General features: G+C 37.8%; 1 protein-coding gene across 7 annotated transcripts in view; it reads left to right on the top strand.

Moving 5' to 3' along the window:
- Positions 1 to 18,107, top strand: part of FRS2 (fibroblast growth factor receptor substrate 2) — a 119,410-nt gene that overhangs the window by 72,927 nt on the left and 28,376 nt on the right. Inside the window, exon 5 of one of the 7 annotated variants that reach the window (XM_011929302.1) lies at positions 16,305 to 16,354. The exons of the other annotated variants lie outside the window; for them this stretch is intronic. The gene's annotated coding sequence lies outside the window, so the exon portion shown is untranslated. The remainder of the gene's footprint in view (positions 1 to 16,304; positions 16,355 to 18,107) is intronic. 7 annotated transcript variants of the gene reach the window in all.

Here is an 18,107-nt window from a genome sequence, read left to right on the forward strand (position 1 = left end):
AACACTGTATTATTGTTAATTCAGGGGAAGTGGTTTTGATATAAATTTAATAACTTTATGTAACAAGTCTTATGTTTTGATGTAATTCTAACACATTTTTTATAATTTAAAGAGATTGATTTCAAATAAGTTATTTCTCCATTTTCAGAGTTTTTCCTCACACACTCGATAAACGATTTGATTATCTTTTTATTCTTAAAGCAGATGTTATCAGGGCCATATATTAGGAGCATTTATTGCCTCTAAAACCAGATATAGGTGGCGGGGGAGTATGTTCTGAATATTTTTCTTTACTGACAGACATACTTAGTATAACAAACATATTAATTTGCAGCATTCTAATTAAAAAGTGAAAATGTGCATGCTGTCAGACCCAATCATAAACAGGTTCAGCCTTATCAACTAGAGGAATTTAAAACCTTACTTTATGATGCCTTTACCTTTGATTTATAGTTGGTTGTTCGTATCCATAGGTTCCACACCTGCAAATTCAGTCAGCCACGGATTGAAATTATTTGAAATAGAAAGCAGTATAAAAAATTACAAAATACAGCATAACAACTATTTAGATAGCATTTGTATTGTAAGTAATCTAGAGGTTGTTAAAGTATACAGGAAAAAAGTATACAGAAAAAAGACTAGCTCTGAAATTCTTTATTTTTTCAAACAGATTTTTGAATCAGGATATGTAAAGAAAAAATATTTAAACTAATATTGTTTGTAGCTAAACCATTATTTCATTGGTCTGTGATGTTCCAAACTTGTACTTTCAATCTTATGTAACCATATTTCTGTTTTCACTGAAATAACTCAGATCAAAGATGTTGGTGTTGGAATTGCATATGGCAGGTAGTTCAAATATATTCAAAGTAAATTCTAGTTAATATTAAGTACCTTTTAATGTTAGAAAATGAAAGAGCTTAGGAAAAGTTGTAGGATGAGAAATCCAACATAAACAATTGTTTTACTCCTAGAGTATCTTCACCTTCACCTAGGCTCATCCCAAGACTGCAAAACGTCAAAGAGTGACCTAGCTTGGAGGAAATAGTGTGGCTTGGATAATGACTCTTAGGCGGTTGACTTACCCAGATAGAGTCTTCAGGAGTTACATCTGCTATAATAACTATAATCCAAATGACAGTTTTTGAATCTATAGTACAAAAAGGAAAACATCTGGTGCTACCTCAGTCTTATGAGTATACTTGCTCACTTTGATAACAACACCGTAGCATTGCTTCTAAAAGAAATTTTGTGATACTGTATCTTAAATTTCAAATTATTTTTCTTGAGATAGCTGTCAGTGTACAGACAAATCTAAGTGATAATTTTGAGCCCCATTTTTGCAAGTCATCTCAATAAGTAACTATTAAGTAACATATGTTAATAAGTAAAAATGTAAAAGCATTTGGTTGTAGTTTTATTGATATGTTTGTACATTGCAGAAATTCAGGAACAAATTTTATGAATAAGAATATTGCTATTTTTAAACAATATCCGATATTATTCATTCAACTAAAACTTATTAAGCATTTAATATCTGTCTGGCACTCTTCAGGCACCGAGGATATTTCAGTGAACAAAACAAAATCTTTGCCACTATGGAGTTTACGTTTTGTGGCAGCAGTGGAGTGAAGATAGAGAATAAAAAAACAAGTCAATATGTAGTATGCCACTTGGTGGTAAGGCATTTTGAGAACAATGTAGTAGGGAAAGAGGAAAAGGTGTATCATCATAGGCTAGTGGGTAAGGGCTTATCTATTTCATATGTAGAGTACTCAGGAAAATTCTTTAATAAATTGATTTGTGAACAAAACCTGAAGCAAGTGAAGGAGGAAGCTATGCTGATATCTGGTAGAAGAGCATTCCAGGTACAAGGAACAGTACTTGCAAAGGACCTGAGATAGGAACATACTTAGTGTATTCTAGAAACAGCAAGGAGGCCGTTGTGGCTGGAGCAGAATATGGAGAGTGAAGAATTTTAAAGTACATGATCAGTAGTGGAACGGGAGAGGCAGAAAATGTTACAAAAAAATTTAGGATCTCATAGAGACCATTGAAAAGTCCTTAATTTTTATTCTCAGAGGAATGGGGGAGCCATGGCAGGATTTTGTCAGGAAAAGTTGTGAACCATGTTGAAGTGGACAAAAAAATGGCAAATGAGTGTCCTGTCTAGCTCAGCCATTGAGTTTATCTCTGTCTCATTTTGTGGGCAGGGCAGGGGCGGGGTAGGAAGGCTTTTTTTTTTTTTAAGAGTACTGGAACTTAACAGAAAACTTCTTAAAAATGCAATTGAATCATAAATATTGATGTTAAAATCCTCAACAAAATACTAGTGAAACCAAATTCAGCAGCATATCAGTGAGATTATATACCATGATCAAGTGGGACTTATTCCTGGAATGCATAGATGGTTCAACATATGAAAATTGTTCAATGTAATGTATGCATTAAAAGTATGAATGGGAGAAAACCACATGATCGTGTCAATTGATGCAGAAAAAACATTTGACAAAATTCAGCATCCTTTCATGATTAAAAAAGAAAAACACTAAAATTAGAAATAAAAGGAGCCAGGTGTGGTGGCTCATGCCTGTAATTTTAGCACTTTGGGAGACTGAGGTGGGTGAGTCACTTGAGATCAGGAGTTTGATACCAGCCTGGCCAACATGGTGAAATCCCATCTCTACTAAAAATGTAAAAATTAGCTGGGTGTGGTGGCGTGCACCTGTAATCCCAGTTACTCAGGAGGCTGAGGCAGGAGAATCACTTGAACCTAGGAGGAGGAGGTTGCAGTGAGCCAAGATCATGCCACTGCACTCCAACCTGACTCCATCTTGAAAAAAAAATAAATAAATAAAACATAAAAGGAAACTACTTCAACATAGTAAAAGCCGTGTATGAAAAATACAGTGAATGTCATATTCAGTGATGAAAGACTGAAAAGAGATTTTCCTCTGAGATCAGAAACAAGGCAAGGATTCCCACTTTCACCAATTCTATTAAATATCGTAATGGGTATTCTATCCAGAGCAATTAGGCAAGAAAAAGAAAAGCCATCCAAATTGGAAAGAAATAAAGTAATCTCTGTTTACAGATGATACGATCTTATATGTAGAAAACCCTAAAGCGTTGACAGTTTCATCTAACAATGAGCAATACGAAAAGGAAATTAAGAAAACAATTTTGTTTACAATAGCATCAAAAAGAATAAAATACGAATTAACCAAAAAAGTGAAAGATTTTTACAACAAAAAGTATAAAACATTGCTCAAAGAAATTAAATAAATGAAAAACATTTGCTTTTCATGGATTGGAAGCCTTCATATTGTTAAGATATGAATACTAAAAATAATCTACAGAATCAGTGCAATTCCTATCAAAACTGCAATGATGATTTTTGCAAAATTAGAAAAGCCCATTCTACAATTCGTATGGAATATCAAGGGACTGTCAATAGCTAAAACAGTCTTGAAAAAGAAGAACAAAGTTGGTGATTCACACTTCCTGATCTCAGAACTTACTACAAAGCTATAGTAATCAAACAGCATGGTATTGGCATAAATTTAGGCAGACATATAGCCCAATGGAATAGAATAGAGAACCCAGAAATAGACCAGCATGGTGGCTCACACCTGTAATCCCAGCACTTTGGGAGGCCAAGGCAGGTGAATCTCGAGGTCAGGAGTTCGAGACCAGTCTGGCCAACATGGTGAAACCCTATATCTACTAAAAATACAAAAAATTAGCTGGGTGTGGTGGTGGAGTCCTGTAATCTCAGCTATTTGGGAGGCTGAGCAGGAGAATTGCTTGAACCCAGGAGGCGGAGGTTGCAGTGAGCCGAGATCGTGCCACTGCACTCCAGCCTGAGTGACAGTGCGAGACCATGTCTCAAAAAAAAAAAAAAAAAAAAACCAGAAATAAACACTTGCATATATTGGGCAAATAATTTTTGGCAAGGATACCAAGACTATTAAGTGGGAAAGGGACAGTCTCTTCAACAAGTGATGCTGGAAAAACTGGATATCTACATACCTTGGACCTTCATCTAGCACAATATACAAAAATTAACTTAAAATGAATCAAAAGTGTACAACTGTTGTAAGGAAATGTAGGGCAAATGCTTCATGACATTGAATTTGGCAGTGGTGTCTTGGATGTAACACCAGAGGCACAAACAATACAAGAAAAAACTTTTGAAACTCAAAACCAAAAACTAATTTAAAAATGGGCCAAGGACTTGAATAGACATTACACCAAAGAAGATATACAAAGGCCAGTAAGCATATGAAAAGATGTTTAACGTCACCAATTATTAGAGAAATGCAAATCAGAAATATAGTGAGATACTACCCTCACACTCATTATATTACCCTCACGCTACTCTTTTTTTTTTTTTTTTTGAGATGGAGTTTCACTGTATTGCTCATGCTGGAGCGCAGTGGTGTGATCTCAGCTCGCTGCAACTTCCGCCTCCCAGATTCAAGTGATTCTTACATCTCAGCCTCCCACGTAGCTGGGACTATAGGTGTGCACCACCACACCTGGCTAATTTTTGTATTTTTAGTAGAGACAGGGTTTCGCTGTGTTACCCAGGCTGGTCTCGAACTCCTGGCCTCAAGTGATCCACTCACCTTGGCCTCCCAAAGTGCTGGGATTACAGGCATGTGCCACCATGCCTGGTTAATTTTTGTATTTTTAGTAGAGATGGGGTTTTACCCTGTTGTCCAGGCTCGTCTCGAACTCCTGGCCTCAAGATTCGCCTGCTTCGGACTCCCAAAGTGCTGGGATTACGGGTGTGAGCCACTGCACCTGGCCACAGATGGCTACTGTTTTTTTAAAAAATAGAAAGTAACAAATGTTGGTGAGGACGTGGAAAAATTGGAAACCTTGTGCACTGTTGGTGAGAATATAAAATGGTACAGTTTTGTGGTCCTCAAAAAATTAAAAACAGAATTACCATATGATGCAGCAATTCAACTTCTGAGTGTATCCAAAAGAACCGAAGGCAGGGTCTTAAGGTATTTGTACGCCCATATCTATTTGTACACAGTAGCCGAAAGGTGGAAGCAACCCAAGTGTTCATTGACAGATGAATGGGTAAGTAAAATGTGGTATATAGATGCAGTAGAATATCATTCGGCCTTAAAAAGGAAGGAAATTCTGTAATATGCTACATCATGGATGAACCTTGAAGACATTACGCTAAGTGAAATAAGCCAGTCACACGAAGACAAATGCTATGTGATTCTACTTATGTGAAGGAGGTAGTATAGTCAAAATTAGAGAGAAAGTAGAATGGTGGTTGTCAGGGGATGGGAGGAGGAGGGAGTTACTGTTTAATGGCTGTGGAGTTTCAGTTTTACAAGATGAAAAGAAGCCTAGGCAACATAGTGAGACCTTGCCTCTACAAAACATTAAAAAGTTAACCGCACATGGTGGGATGTGCCAGTGGTCCTAGCTAATTGAGAGGCTGAGAAGGGAGAATCCCTTGAGCACAGGATGTCAAGGCTGCAGTGAGCTATGGTCACATCACTGCCCTCCCGCCTAGTTAACTAAGTGAGACCCTGTCTCAAAAAGAAAAAAAGAGTTACAGAGATGGATGATGGATAGTTAAGATGGTAAATTTTATGTGTATTTTACCACAATAAAGTAGAAAATGCAAGTAAATCTTACTCATGAAAATAAATATAAATTATCCCCAGTAGAATGCAGTTGATATTACCTGTGAATATACCTGTTTTGCATCTATTTGTAAATTTCTTTCAGAACTCCTTATTCCCTATGTATGTGTAGTTGTTGGAATGTTCCTCTGAACCAGTTGTAACAACTTACTAATTCTATTATTAATGAGTTAAATTATATCTTTGACATATGTTTGTTTTACTGTTTTTTGAGAGTCATGATTTTTACCATTTTCAGAAAAATATCCAGTATTACTCTTTTTTTTTTTGAGTCGGGATCTTGTTTTCTCACCGAGGCTAGAGTACAATGGCGCAGTCATGGCTCACTGCGACTTCTGGGCTCAAGGGATCCTTCCATCTCAGCCTCCTAATAAGTAGCTAGGACTACAGGTGCATACCACCACATCTGGCTAGTTTTTTTTTAATTTTTAGAGATGGGTTCTTGTGCTGTTGCCCAGGCTGGTCTTAAACTCCTGGCCTCAAGTGATCCACCCACACAGCCTCCCAAGTTGCTGGAATTACAGGTGTAAGCCACTGCACCAAGCTCCTGTATTAATACTTTTTAACAGAATTAATCTGGTTGCTCTGGTGAGAAAAGACTAGAGCAGGACAATCAGAGGCAAAGACCAATTAGAAGGCAGTTGGGAAAAATTCATAAAGAAATGTTGGTAACTTGGACCAGAGAAGAAATAGTGGAAATGTTAAGCAGTGGTTGAACTTGGGTATATTTTGAAGATGGATCTGAAAGGATTGATGAATTGGATATGGGATGTGAGAGAGTAAGGTGAAGGGTGACTGCAAGATTTTTGGATATTAATCTTTTTTTTTTTTTTTTTTTTGAGGCGGAGTCTCGCTCTGTCGCCCGGGCTGGAGTGCAGTGGCCGGATCTCAGCTCACTGCAAGCTCCGCCTCCCGGGTTTACGCCATTCTCCTGCCTCAGCCTCCCGAGTAGCTGGGACTACAGGCGCCCGCCACCTCGCCTGGCTAGTTTTTGTATTTTTAGTAGAGACGAGGTTTCACCGTGTTAGCCAGGATGGTCTCGATCTCCTGACCTCGCGATCCACCCGTCTCGGCCTCCCAAAGTGCTGGGATTACAGGCTTGAGCCACTGCGCCCGGCCTTGGATATTAATCTTAATAAAATAGTAATTCCTTCTCTCAAACATTTTTAGGTTGGTAATTTTTATTTTCGATTCTTAGGAGTTTAGTTGTTTTGACTAAGAAATGTAAAAGCTGGTGATCGTGGCTCTTTTCTCATAAGGTATCTTTTCCACTGATTATAGTGTAACATATAATTACTGTATTGAAAACATCAATAACAACTGTTTTAAGTCAGGGTTCTGGCAGGAACCCTGTAATGGAAAAGAATTTAATAAAGGGATTATTTACACATTATGGGCAGGTTAAGGGAAATCAGCACGTGATATTAGCCAGGTTTGCTAGGAACACCGGGCTGCTAGGAATAGCTCTTAACACTCCTAGGTGTCTAAAAAGGGAAAGAGAGAGGAAATGATTACCTGAATCAGCAAGAGCTGTAAGTATGTGAGAGAGCTGCCTAACAGGGGCCATTACTAGAAGAACCTCCGTAAGGAAGGGAGCCACAGCCAATCTGGTCTGCTGGTGCCTCCACGCAGGTGAGGCTCCTAGGGCGCAGAGTAGAGTAGAGTAGAGAAGGTTAGAGAGTGGCTTTGGAGGGTCAAATGGAAAATATACAGCATTGCAGATAACTTTAAGCCCTACCTTAAAACAAACAAATACATGTATGTGCTTCAAGTTTAAAAATATAGCAAAGAGAGAAATGAAGAACATAATTATTTAGTAGTAGAAAATTATGAAAACTCAGTTGGGTAGATTTTAATGATATTAAACAGAATTAGTACAGCTAAAAATCAACCATAAAATGTAGTGAAGACTTTAGAGGTTTTATATCATATTAAATGTTTTACTTTGGACTTACAAAGTTAAAAATGCTTTTTATCTTTTTTATGTGTTTTACTTAGAGTTAATTGAATATAATATTTTATAACTTCAGAAATAATAACTTAAGAAATATGCTTTATATTTCTTAAGTATTTTAAAGCTGTTTTGTTGTGTCTTTTTGTTCCCTTTAATGTAAAGTAGTTCAGATTTAGTTTAGGCCTTGAAATTTATTTCAATTGAAAGAAAACTCAAATCATCACATCTAACTTTGTTGTTGTTAATTTTGTATATTTAATTCATTTTGTTTTTAGAGACAACATCACACTTCTTAACCAGTAATGGACTCGACTGAAACACTGTCCGTGATTGGTAACTCAGCATTTAAAGGGAACTCAGTTCTTTGTTGGGTAGATAGAACTTTGTTCCATTTGCATAGACTTCTGTCATTTGGTCCGTCTCCTATTTCAGGAGCAAATCAAGCCTGTTATTCCATAAGATGGAAATTTGAAGACAGTTGTCTGTCTCTGTTCTGCTCTTCCATATTGCTAAATATTTTCTTCTCCACAGTGGTTTCTACAGTCTTACCTTATTGATTTGACAGTGTTCTTTCAATCCCATCTCACCTTGCCTCAGTCTTCCCCTAGGCTTCTGTGATACTATACTCTTGGGGGTTTTCCTCTTGTTTCTTGGAGAGTGAATGTCCAGTCTCCTTGTGGGCTTTTTTTCACTCTTCTTTTTTCACAATTCCTTTAAATGTTGGTGTTTCTGAGCTGCTGCAGGTCTTACTTTTCTTCGCACTGGGCAGTCTCATCTCTCCCTATGCTTGGATCTGTAAGCTGATGACTCCCAAATCTCTCTCCCATCTCCACACCTATATTTCTGTTTGTCTGTTGAGCATCTCCATTTGGATGTCTCACAGACATCAAAGTACATTCAAAACTGAGCTTATATGTTTTTCTAAACCTTGTGTCTTTCCTATGTTCCCTGGCTCAATGTATGTACTATTAACCTCAACTGAAAATGTGAGTATTTTCCTTGACTTCTGCTTTCCTTCCCAGTCTAACCAATCATCAGATGTTATTAAGGCTAGCGCTTAAGTATCACTCTAATCCATCCTTTTTTTCCCCATCTTCATTGTTTAGTAACTTAATTCAGTCCTCATGGTTATTGCATGCAACAACCACTTCCAAACCTGCAAAAACCATATAAAGTGTAGGAAATGTTGGTAGGAAGTGTTTTTAACTTAACCTGTGAGGAAATATAGATTCAGAGAGGTTAAGTAAGAACTCAGATCTCTCTAGTGTTCAAGTACATATTTTCACTAAGTCTAAAACGAAAGGCTTTGTTTTTAGCATTCTACATTTCTCTAGAAGACATTATCTCCAATATTGCCAGCCTGGGCGATGGAGCAAGACCTGTCTCAAAACAAGGAAAACCACCAAAGCCTTTCATTTTAAATTCTAATGTAGTGTTTAAAGTACATTGAGATAGCGGAGATATTGTATGCCATTTGTCAATTATATGAGAATTAAAACCTCACCTGAGCCATACTGTACTTTCTATTTAGAAGGATGAATCATTTCTGGGAATTCAATTTTGTAATTTACGTGTGGAAAATTTAAAACTATAAGGCTTCAACGTGAGTATTTTATGTACATAATTATAGGAAACCAATATTATTTGTAGCTAACTGTTGAATTAAGTTCAAAGACTTTTTAAAGATTATTCAAAGTCTTTTTAAAAAGATTAAAAGTACACAGCTTTTCAGCCAGTATTGGTGAAGAAACATTTTGAGAGTATGATGGAATAAGACATCTTCTTAGAAATTTCAGCTGTTTTTTGTTGAGATTTGTTTTCTTCACATTTGTCTTTAAAAAAAAGAAGAAGAAGAAAGAAATATTCTCAAAGTTGCTTTCAAATCCCAGCACTCTGGGAGGCCGAGGCGGGAGTATTGCGTGGAGCCAGGAGTTCTAGACCCCCTGGGCAACATTGCTAGACCATGTCTCTACAAAACGTTTTAAAAATTAGCTGCGTGTGGTGGTGCACGCCTGTAATCCAAACTACTTTGGGAGGCTGAGGCGGGAGGATCACTTGAGTCCAAAAGTTTAAGGCTGCAGTGAGCTTTGATTGCCCCACTACACTCCAGCCTGGGCAATGGAGCAAGACCCTGTCTTAAAGCAAACAAACAAACAAACAAAACTACCAAATTATATGTTATTGTAGTTGTTTTCAGAGGGATGAGCTCAAGTGTAATTATGAATGTGGCTCTTCAGAATTACCTTCACCATGGATGATTGGTACATGTTTAAATTAAGATCCAGGTAAATCTGAAGGAAAGCAAACCATGAAACCTTTAGAGGAAGGATGCATATTGTCTTTGTTAATGTGGTAGAGTGGAAAACTGAACATTCTAAATTTGACTTCTAGTAAAATTTTGATTAATTTATTCACCTTCATTTCCCCCATTGAAAAATGGAGAAAATAGTTCCCAGCAGTCTGCATTATGAGATTGTTTTTTAGATCAATATTTAGCAAGGGCTTAAAAGAACATCACATCAGTCTTGGATGCTCCGAAATCCTACCACTTGATTGTAACTATCTTCACTATCTGGGAAGGAGCAAAGAAAAGACAGTCCAAACAACTTTGCATTTCTGTTATTTGTAATGTGTTGATAGTTCTTTCACTGACTGTATGACATATTTTATTGATCCTAAGAGACATTTCCCAATTTTATTCACTAAAATTTGGGTGTGTCTTACAATTAGTGGCATATTATAGTTAAATTGACTTTTTTTCTTTCTCAGTGGTATATAAAATATCAGTCTTAAAATCAATCATGTCTCAGCTATGATGAAAAACAGGATATATGTCTATTAATTTTCAAAGTAACAATAATAGTACAGTGGCCACCATACCTGAGGATCACTTTTTTGGTAGGTAACCTCTACTGTCTTAAATACAACCAAGAACTGGAAAGTAAGAAACAAAGGCTTCTGATGCTTAAAATCACTGTTACAGAACTCATGAAGTAAAGGCCAGGTACTTTAACTTACAAAACCCCTTTGCCTCTGAGTGTAGTGTCTTACTTTGTACGTCATTGAGTTAATCCTAGATACCTTATTACAGAGTCCACAAGGATTCAAAAGAGTAAACTGTGGGAAGCCGAGGTGGGCAGATCACCCGAGGTCAGCAGTTCAAGATCAGCCTGGACAACATGGTGAAATCCTGTCTCTACTAAAAATACAAAACTTAGCTGGGCATGGTGGCGCACACCTGTAACTCCAGCTACTCGGGAGGCTGAGGCAGGGGAATTGCCTGAACCCCGGAGGTGGAGGTTGCAGTGAGCCAAGATCGTGCCATTGCACTACAGCCTGGGCGGCAGAGTGAGACTCCATCTCAACAACCAAAAAAAAAGTAAAAAGGAATGCATATAAATGTTTATTAAGTGGTGATTCTAGGACTTACTATACTTTCTGCTGAGAATGAGTGTCCCATAAACAAACAATTACAAATTGTTTTTAAAAAACAACACAAAACTCAGAACAGGCCACTTAGAGTGATTTTTTTTTTTTTTTTTTTTGAGACGGAATCTCAGTCTCACTCTGTTGCCCAGGCTGGAGTGCAGGGGCACGATCTCAGCTCACTGCAGCCTCTGTCTCCCAGGTACACAAGACTCTCCTGCCTCAGCCTCCCGAATAGCTGGGATTACAGGCGCCCGCCACCACACCCTGCTAATTTTTTGTATTTTCATTAGAGATAGGGTTTCACTGTGTTGGCCAGGATGGTCTTGAACTGCTCACCTCCTGATCCACCTGCCTCGGCCTCCCAAAGTTCTGGGATTATAGGCGTGAGCCACCGCGCCTGGCCCACTTAGAGTTATTTTAGGAGCTTGCAACCTAACATTTGTAAGTTATGCTGATTACAGCTTAGAAGAAATTTCTTATCAAAATGTAATCTGATTCCACTAGCACTTTCTTTAAGGGACAATATGATTGTACCCTTAAATTTTGATTGGAGAATATTTATTGTTGATTAAATTTTCCCTTCTTATGGCTTAATGGAGTTACTAGAACATAGTTTTCCTTAAAAGCATCAGGAAAAAAAAAAGGCTTGCGGGAGGCATCTGTTACACATCTGAAATAGGATTTAATTCTGTAATTTCAGTGGTCTCTAGACCTGTATAATTCTACCCATGTTGCTAGATGGCACCAGGGTGCCATTTTTAGGCCTTAGGGCTAAGGAATGGGTGTAGGTAGTAGGAAGATGTTAGAGAGGAAAGAAGTAGGGAAGAAAAACTTTGGAAACATATTGTGGTACTGAAGACTGTCTCTAGGAGTTCTCAGTGGGCAGTTGTGTACCAGGTGTCCAGCTGCATTATTTGTGTTTGAAGTAAACCCAGGCTGTGTATCTCCATGAATTCTTAGTATTGGGTGCTTTTCAAGACATTTCATTCCCCTAAGATGTGAATTTTGAGCATAGCTTGTTGGCCTCAGGCACTTTAACCTGAGAGTAGATGTTTTAAGTTCTGCTTGTTGGCAGGTTTCCAGCATTTACTAATTAGAGTTGCCCTGCTTAAATGCTCCTGGCAGTTTCCCTTGGCCACTGTGTTCTTCACAGTCTGCCCAAACGTGTTTTGTATGTAGTCTGCCTTTGGGCTTGCTTAGACACTTACAGCTTTTGTTTCTGAAGAACTCTTCAGTAAGTATTGATTTGTATTTTCTTTAGTTAATAATTCATTGATTATAAAAGCAATTCACACACTAGAAAACATAAAAAGAAAAAATCCTTTTCATTCTACCACCAAATGAATCAGTGTTAACATTTTAGGGTGTGTTCATCTAGGTTTTTTTTTTTGTGGGTTTATGTATTTTATGTGGAGGTAGGGGAGAGAAAAATAGGTGTAAAATGTTATTTTTTAAAAATGTAAATCCTCTCAAATTTGCTACTGGATGTGAAGAGCAACTTTTAAAATAAAATTTTTTAGAATAACTTTAGAATGTTAAGTTGTAAAGATAGTTCCCATATGCCCTTCACCTAGCTTCCCCTAGTGTTAACATCTTATGTAACTGTGGCATATTTGTCAAAACTAAGAAATTAATACTAGTACAATACTATTAACTGAACCACAGAGTATTTACATTTCTTCTGTTTTTCTACTAATGTTCTTTTTCTGTTCCCAGGATCCAACCTAGGGATACATATTGCATCTAGTGGTTTGTTATTGTTTTGAGACAGTATCTCACTCTGTTGCCCAGGCTAGAGTGCAGTGGCATGATCACAGCTCACTGCACGGTTGGCCTCCTGGGCTCAAGTGATCCTCCCACCTCAGCCTCCCTAGTAGCTGGGATTATAGGCATTTGCCACCATGCCCTGCTATTTTTTTTTTTTTTTTGTAGAGACAGGGTCTCACTAAATTGCCCAGGCTGATCTTGAATTCCCAGGCTCAGGCAGTCCTCCCTACTCGGCCTCCTAAAGTGCTGGGATTATAGGTGTGAACCACATGCTCGGCCCAGCTTTATTTTTTTTAATAATAGTTTTTTACCTTTTTTCTTCTCTTTTTTTTTTTTTTTTTTTTTTTTTTTTTTTGAGACGGAGTCTTGCTCTGTAGCCCAGGCTAGAGTGCTCTTTGCAGCTCAATCTCCCAGGCTCAAACAATACTCCTACCTCAGCCTCTCGAGTAGCTGGGATTACAGGCATGTGCCACCACCCCTGGCTAATTTTTATGTTTTTTGTAGAGATGGGGTTTCATCATGTTGACCAGGCTGGTCTCAAACTCCTAACCTCAGGTGATCTGCCTGCCTCGGCCTCCCAAAGTGCTGGATTACAGGCATGAGCCACTGCGCCCAGCCCTTTTTTCTTATACTTAATTTTATATCATGAACATTTTGTCTTTGTCATTAAATAGTTTTTGAACAATACTTATTTTAAGAGCTCTATAAAAGTTAATCACAGGGATAGATGTGCTCTGATGCAAACTTTTCTGGTAAACTTTTTGTTGTTGGCATTTCGTGAGGGGGCATGTTACAAAACGCATATACAACTGACCCTTTAACAACAGAGGCTTTGAACCGTATGGCTCCACTTATAGGTGGATTTTGTCAACCAGAAAGTATTTGTGGGATGCAAAATTTCCATATACAAAGGGCTGACTTTTCATATACACAGATTCCACAGGGACAACTGTGGCACTTGAGTGTGCACGTGTTTTGGTCCATACAGAGGCCCTGGAACCAATACCCAGATACACCAAGGGATGACTGTATAGAACAAACATTTTTATTAGTGGGATACTTGAATCAGGTGTGTTAGATTGTAACAGTTACTTTGAATGCACTGCTCTAGAAGTAGAGAATAAATAGGTAAATTTAGTTTTCTTTGAGAGTATATTTATCAATATTTTAGGTTGATTTAAATGCAGAAACATTTAAATGAGCTATTTGTGAAACAGTTTATTTTGGGGGGCTAGAGTTGCTTGGCATTTCGCATAGCTTCTTTTGATCAGTGTGTATGTGTACCATGTGTACACATGGTATACACATTTCATGTACACAGCATGTGTACACATGGTATACACATTTCATGTACACATAGTCAATATTAGACTTTAAAAAAAATTAGAGATGATGTCTTGCTATGTTGCACAGGCTGGTCTCAAAGTCCTAGCATCAAGCAGTCCTCCTGCCTCAGTCTTCCAAAATGCTGGGATTGCAGGTGTAAGCCACCACACCTGGCCCATATTTAGGCTTTTAATATTAGTCTGGTAACATCATATCCACCTGAGTTTGGAAGTACAGATTTACAGTAAATTGTACTTACACATTTCTATATACAGTTTTGAAAAATACCTTTTAATTTACCTCTTCTTTTCTCTTCCCTTCCCTTTCCCTTTTCCTTTCCCTTTCCCTTTCCCTTCCCCTTCCCTTTCCCCTTCTCCTTCTCCTTCCTTTCCTTTCCTTTCTTTTTGTCTTGCTCTGTTACCAAGCCTGGAGTGCAGTGGTGTGATCTCAGCTCACTGCAGCCTCTGCCTCCGAGGGTCAAGCAATTCACATGTCTCAGCCCCCTGAGTAGCCGGGACTACAGGCATGTACCATCGCACCTGGCTCATTTTTGTATGGAGACGGGGTTTAATTGTGTTGGTCAGACTGGTCTTGAACTTCTGACCTCAAGTGATCTGCCTGCCTTGACCAAAGTGCTGGAATTACAGGCATGAGCCTCCGTGACCAGCTTTTATTTACTTTTCTGTTATCCATCATTAGTGTTTATTTAGTTATAGGTTAAAGGTATTATATATAAAAAGTGAAGATGCCTAGGGATTTTCTTACATGTGTTTTAGTGTTTTATTGATATTTATGGTTTGAATAATATTAGTTTGTGTATTTAACATGAAGCTTGAAATTAGAGTGACTTGCCTTTAAATTTTGTTGTTTAAAAAAATAAAGCCATAAAGCCAAATGCTTTTTAAGAACCGTTAGGTATACCATATTAAGGAAAATATTGTAAAATTCATACTTGTGGTTTTACCTCCTACAGTTGCTCAGTTTAGTAAAAACTTCATTGCCTATAAACATGAGTGTAATAGAAAAAACTGAATTGATTTTAAGTTACTCAGTGATTACATTAAGAACAATTTGGCATTTATTTGGGAAATAACAATTCCTTTGAATTTCACAGTATTTTTTAGTAAATGGATATTGGGTTAAAGATTTTGTATGATATGTGTTTTTCATAACTTAAGTATTTATTATGCTAGAGTTCTGTCCCTGCTAAGGGATTACTGTTTATTAATAAATTTCTAAACATAAGAGGTTTCTTATGAAGGTTAAGTGACCCTTTATTAATTTGACACAGTTGTAAGATTAATACATAGAAATTATCACTGAGCTAAAGAATAAAAACATGGAATTTTGATCTACAATGTTTACAGAAAACTGAATGCTCTAACTCTATGAGATCAAATCTATTCATTCAGATTTTCAGAGTTAATGATAATCGTTTTCTAGAGAGTGCCTCTACTTTCTTACTGCTGCCTTAAAAGCACACACCTTTGCTTTCTATGGTGCGATCTGTGAATTTTTAGTGGAGAGAGCTATGGGATTGCTCATACAGAATGCTCATCCTTTTGATGTTGCTAGAGGATGGTATTTGATTTCCCTGTGTATGTTTTTATACTGCAGTATAAGGCACTTAAACTAAGAGTTTCTTTTTTTTTTTGAGATGGAGTCTCGCTCTGTTGCCCAGGCTGGAGTGCAGTGGCCGGATCTCAGCTCACTGCAAGCTCCGCCTCCCAGGTTTACGCCTTTCTCCTGCCTCAGCCTCCCGAGTAACTGGGACTACAGGCGCCCGCCACCACGCCCGGCTAGTTTTTTGTATTTTTTTAGTAGAGACGGGGTTTCACCGTGTTAGCCAGCATGGTCTCAATCTCCTGACCTCGTAATCCGCCTGTCTCAGCCTCCCAAAGTGCTGGGATTACAGACTTGAGCCACCGCACCCAGCCTAAACTAAGAGTTTCTTTGAGAGTTCTGAAGGTTGATTTTTGTGTGTGTGGGTGTGTGTGTACTAGGATTGTTGCCCTTGGTACTGATTACCTTGTTAATTAGCTAAGACTGAGTGACTCATCTGCTGGGTTTGCACATATCTTAGGGCAGATATTATGGGTGCTCCAATTTAATTGTCTGAATTTCATCACCAGTGTCTCTTGCTATAGATATGTACCAAGATGACTCCAGGATTGAGTTATGACCAACACTACTAAAGGTGGAGATAGTATTTTGTATCATCTTCCATTTTAGCTTCTTCTTTTTTTAAAAAGCTAGTTTTTTAGCAAACTATTTTAGTAATACTTTCTTAGTATTTGCCAAATACCCACACAAAATTGTTTTATATATGTGTGTGTGTTGTTTTATATGTATACATACACACACAAATGCATACACACAAACAAATGAATCTCTATGTATATTCTTGGATTTCTGTTCCTAAAAAACAAAATACATGATTAAAAGGGACTTTGAGATTCACTGTGAGATTTGGGGTTAAAGTGTGTGAGTTTTCTGGGTCTAGAAGGGAAGAGAGAATCTGAGGTTCAGGTCATTGTTCGGTGACACTGCAAGTCCAGTTGCTATCAGGGAATGTTTATAGATGGATATTGTGCCTTGAAGGTTAGAATTTGGACATGACAGACAGTAAAACACTATTAATTTTATTCTTAACAATTTTAAGTTAAATTATTCTTGAATGTAATATAAATTTTCTGCCCCCATGGGAAAGTATTCTGGTAGGACAATAGTGGTTTATGTAAGATTTTAAGGGGAAATGTGAATTACCCTCAGTAGTACAAACTGACCCTCGGTAAAATGGCCATGTGCCTTCTTTCCTACCTATCTCCTAATATTTTCCCATGCACACCCTACATTCCAACTCTAAGGAACTACCAGGTGCTCCTGGAGGAGGCCATGTTCTTTTAGGTTTGGGGGGATTTTACATGTTTTCTTCTTGATCTAGATTGCCTGTGCCCTAGCTAAATCCCATCCATCTTTCAGGACTCAATGTAGGAACCAGCTTTCCCAGGGAGCCTTTTTTGATGCTTCTGTCTTTCCTTCTGCTCTATATTGAATGTTCTGATAGCACCAGCACATGGGTCTGCAATTCTGCCACATACTTATTTTCTTGTCTGTCTCTCTCACTACACAGTAAGCTCCTTAGAGTCAGGGAATGTGTCCTTTATCTTTATTTCTAACACTTAACTCAGTGCCTGACACACAGAATAGGTGCTCAGAAAATACTTGGTAAAATGCCTCAGTGTGTGGATAGGGACATGAATTCATTGTTTAATTTTCTCTTTAATATTGATAGTTGCTTAAAAATCATTTTTATCTACTACATAACCTTTTGTTAGCTTAATTCAAGCAACTATGTGTAAAATAAAGAAATGCTGCTTTAGGCTGGGCACAGTAGCTCACACCTGTAATCCCAGCACTTTGGGAGGCTGAAGTGGGAGGATTGCTTGAGCCCAGAAGTTTGAGACCAGCCTGGGCAACATAGTGAGACCCATCTTAAAAGAAATGCCACTTTATTAATATTTTAAATTTATCCACAGAAAAGTGAATTGATGACAGTTTAAATATACATAAGCATATGCTTAATCTTTCTTGATCATACCGGTTTTACTTGTCTTCGATAGAGAAATGAGAGGAATCTGGTTTAAACTGCAGTTCAGGGAATTTTGATTAGATATAATTGCCAGAAATTAAAGTACCAGATATTGAAATGATTTGTAAGTAATGTAATTGATTTTTTTCAAGAGTTAAAAAGAGGGTGTGAGTGGAGGGTTACGTATTATGAAGCAGTTCATCAACTTTGTCCTCAGATTTAAAAAAAGGAAGAAAAATCTATTTAAGAATGTGCAAATACGTCTCTTCCTCGGCGCTGCCTACGGAGGTGGTAGCCATATCCTCCTCGGCATCATGGCTGCCCTCAGACCCCTTGTGAAGCCCAAGATCGTCAAAAA

The sequence above is a fragment of the Colobus angolensis genome, unplaced genomic scaffold, assembly GCF_000951035.1.
Source record: "Colobus angolensis palliatus isolate OR3802 unplaced genomic scaffold, Cang.pa_1.0 Scaffold80, whole genome shotgun sequence".
Classification (NCBI taxonomy): domain Eukaryota; kingdom Metazoa; phylum Chordata; class Mammalia; order Primates; family Cercopithecidae; genus Colobus; species Colobus angolensis.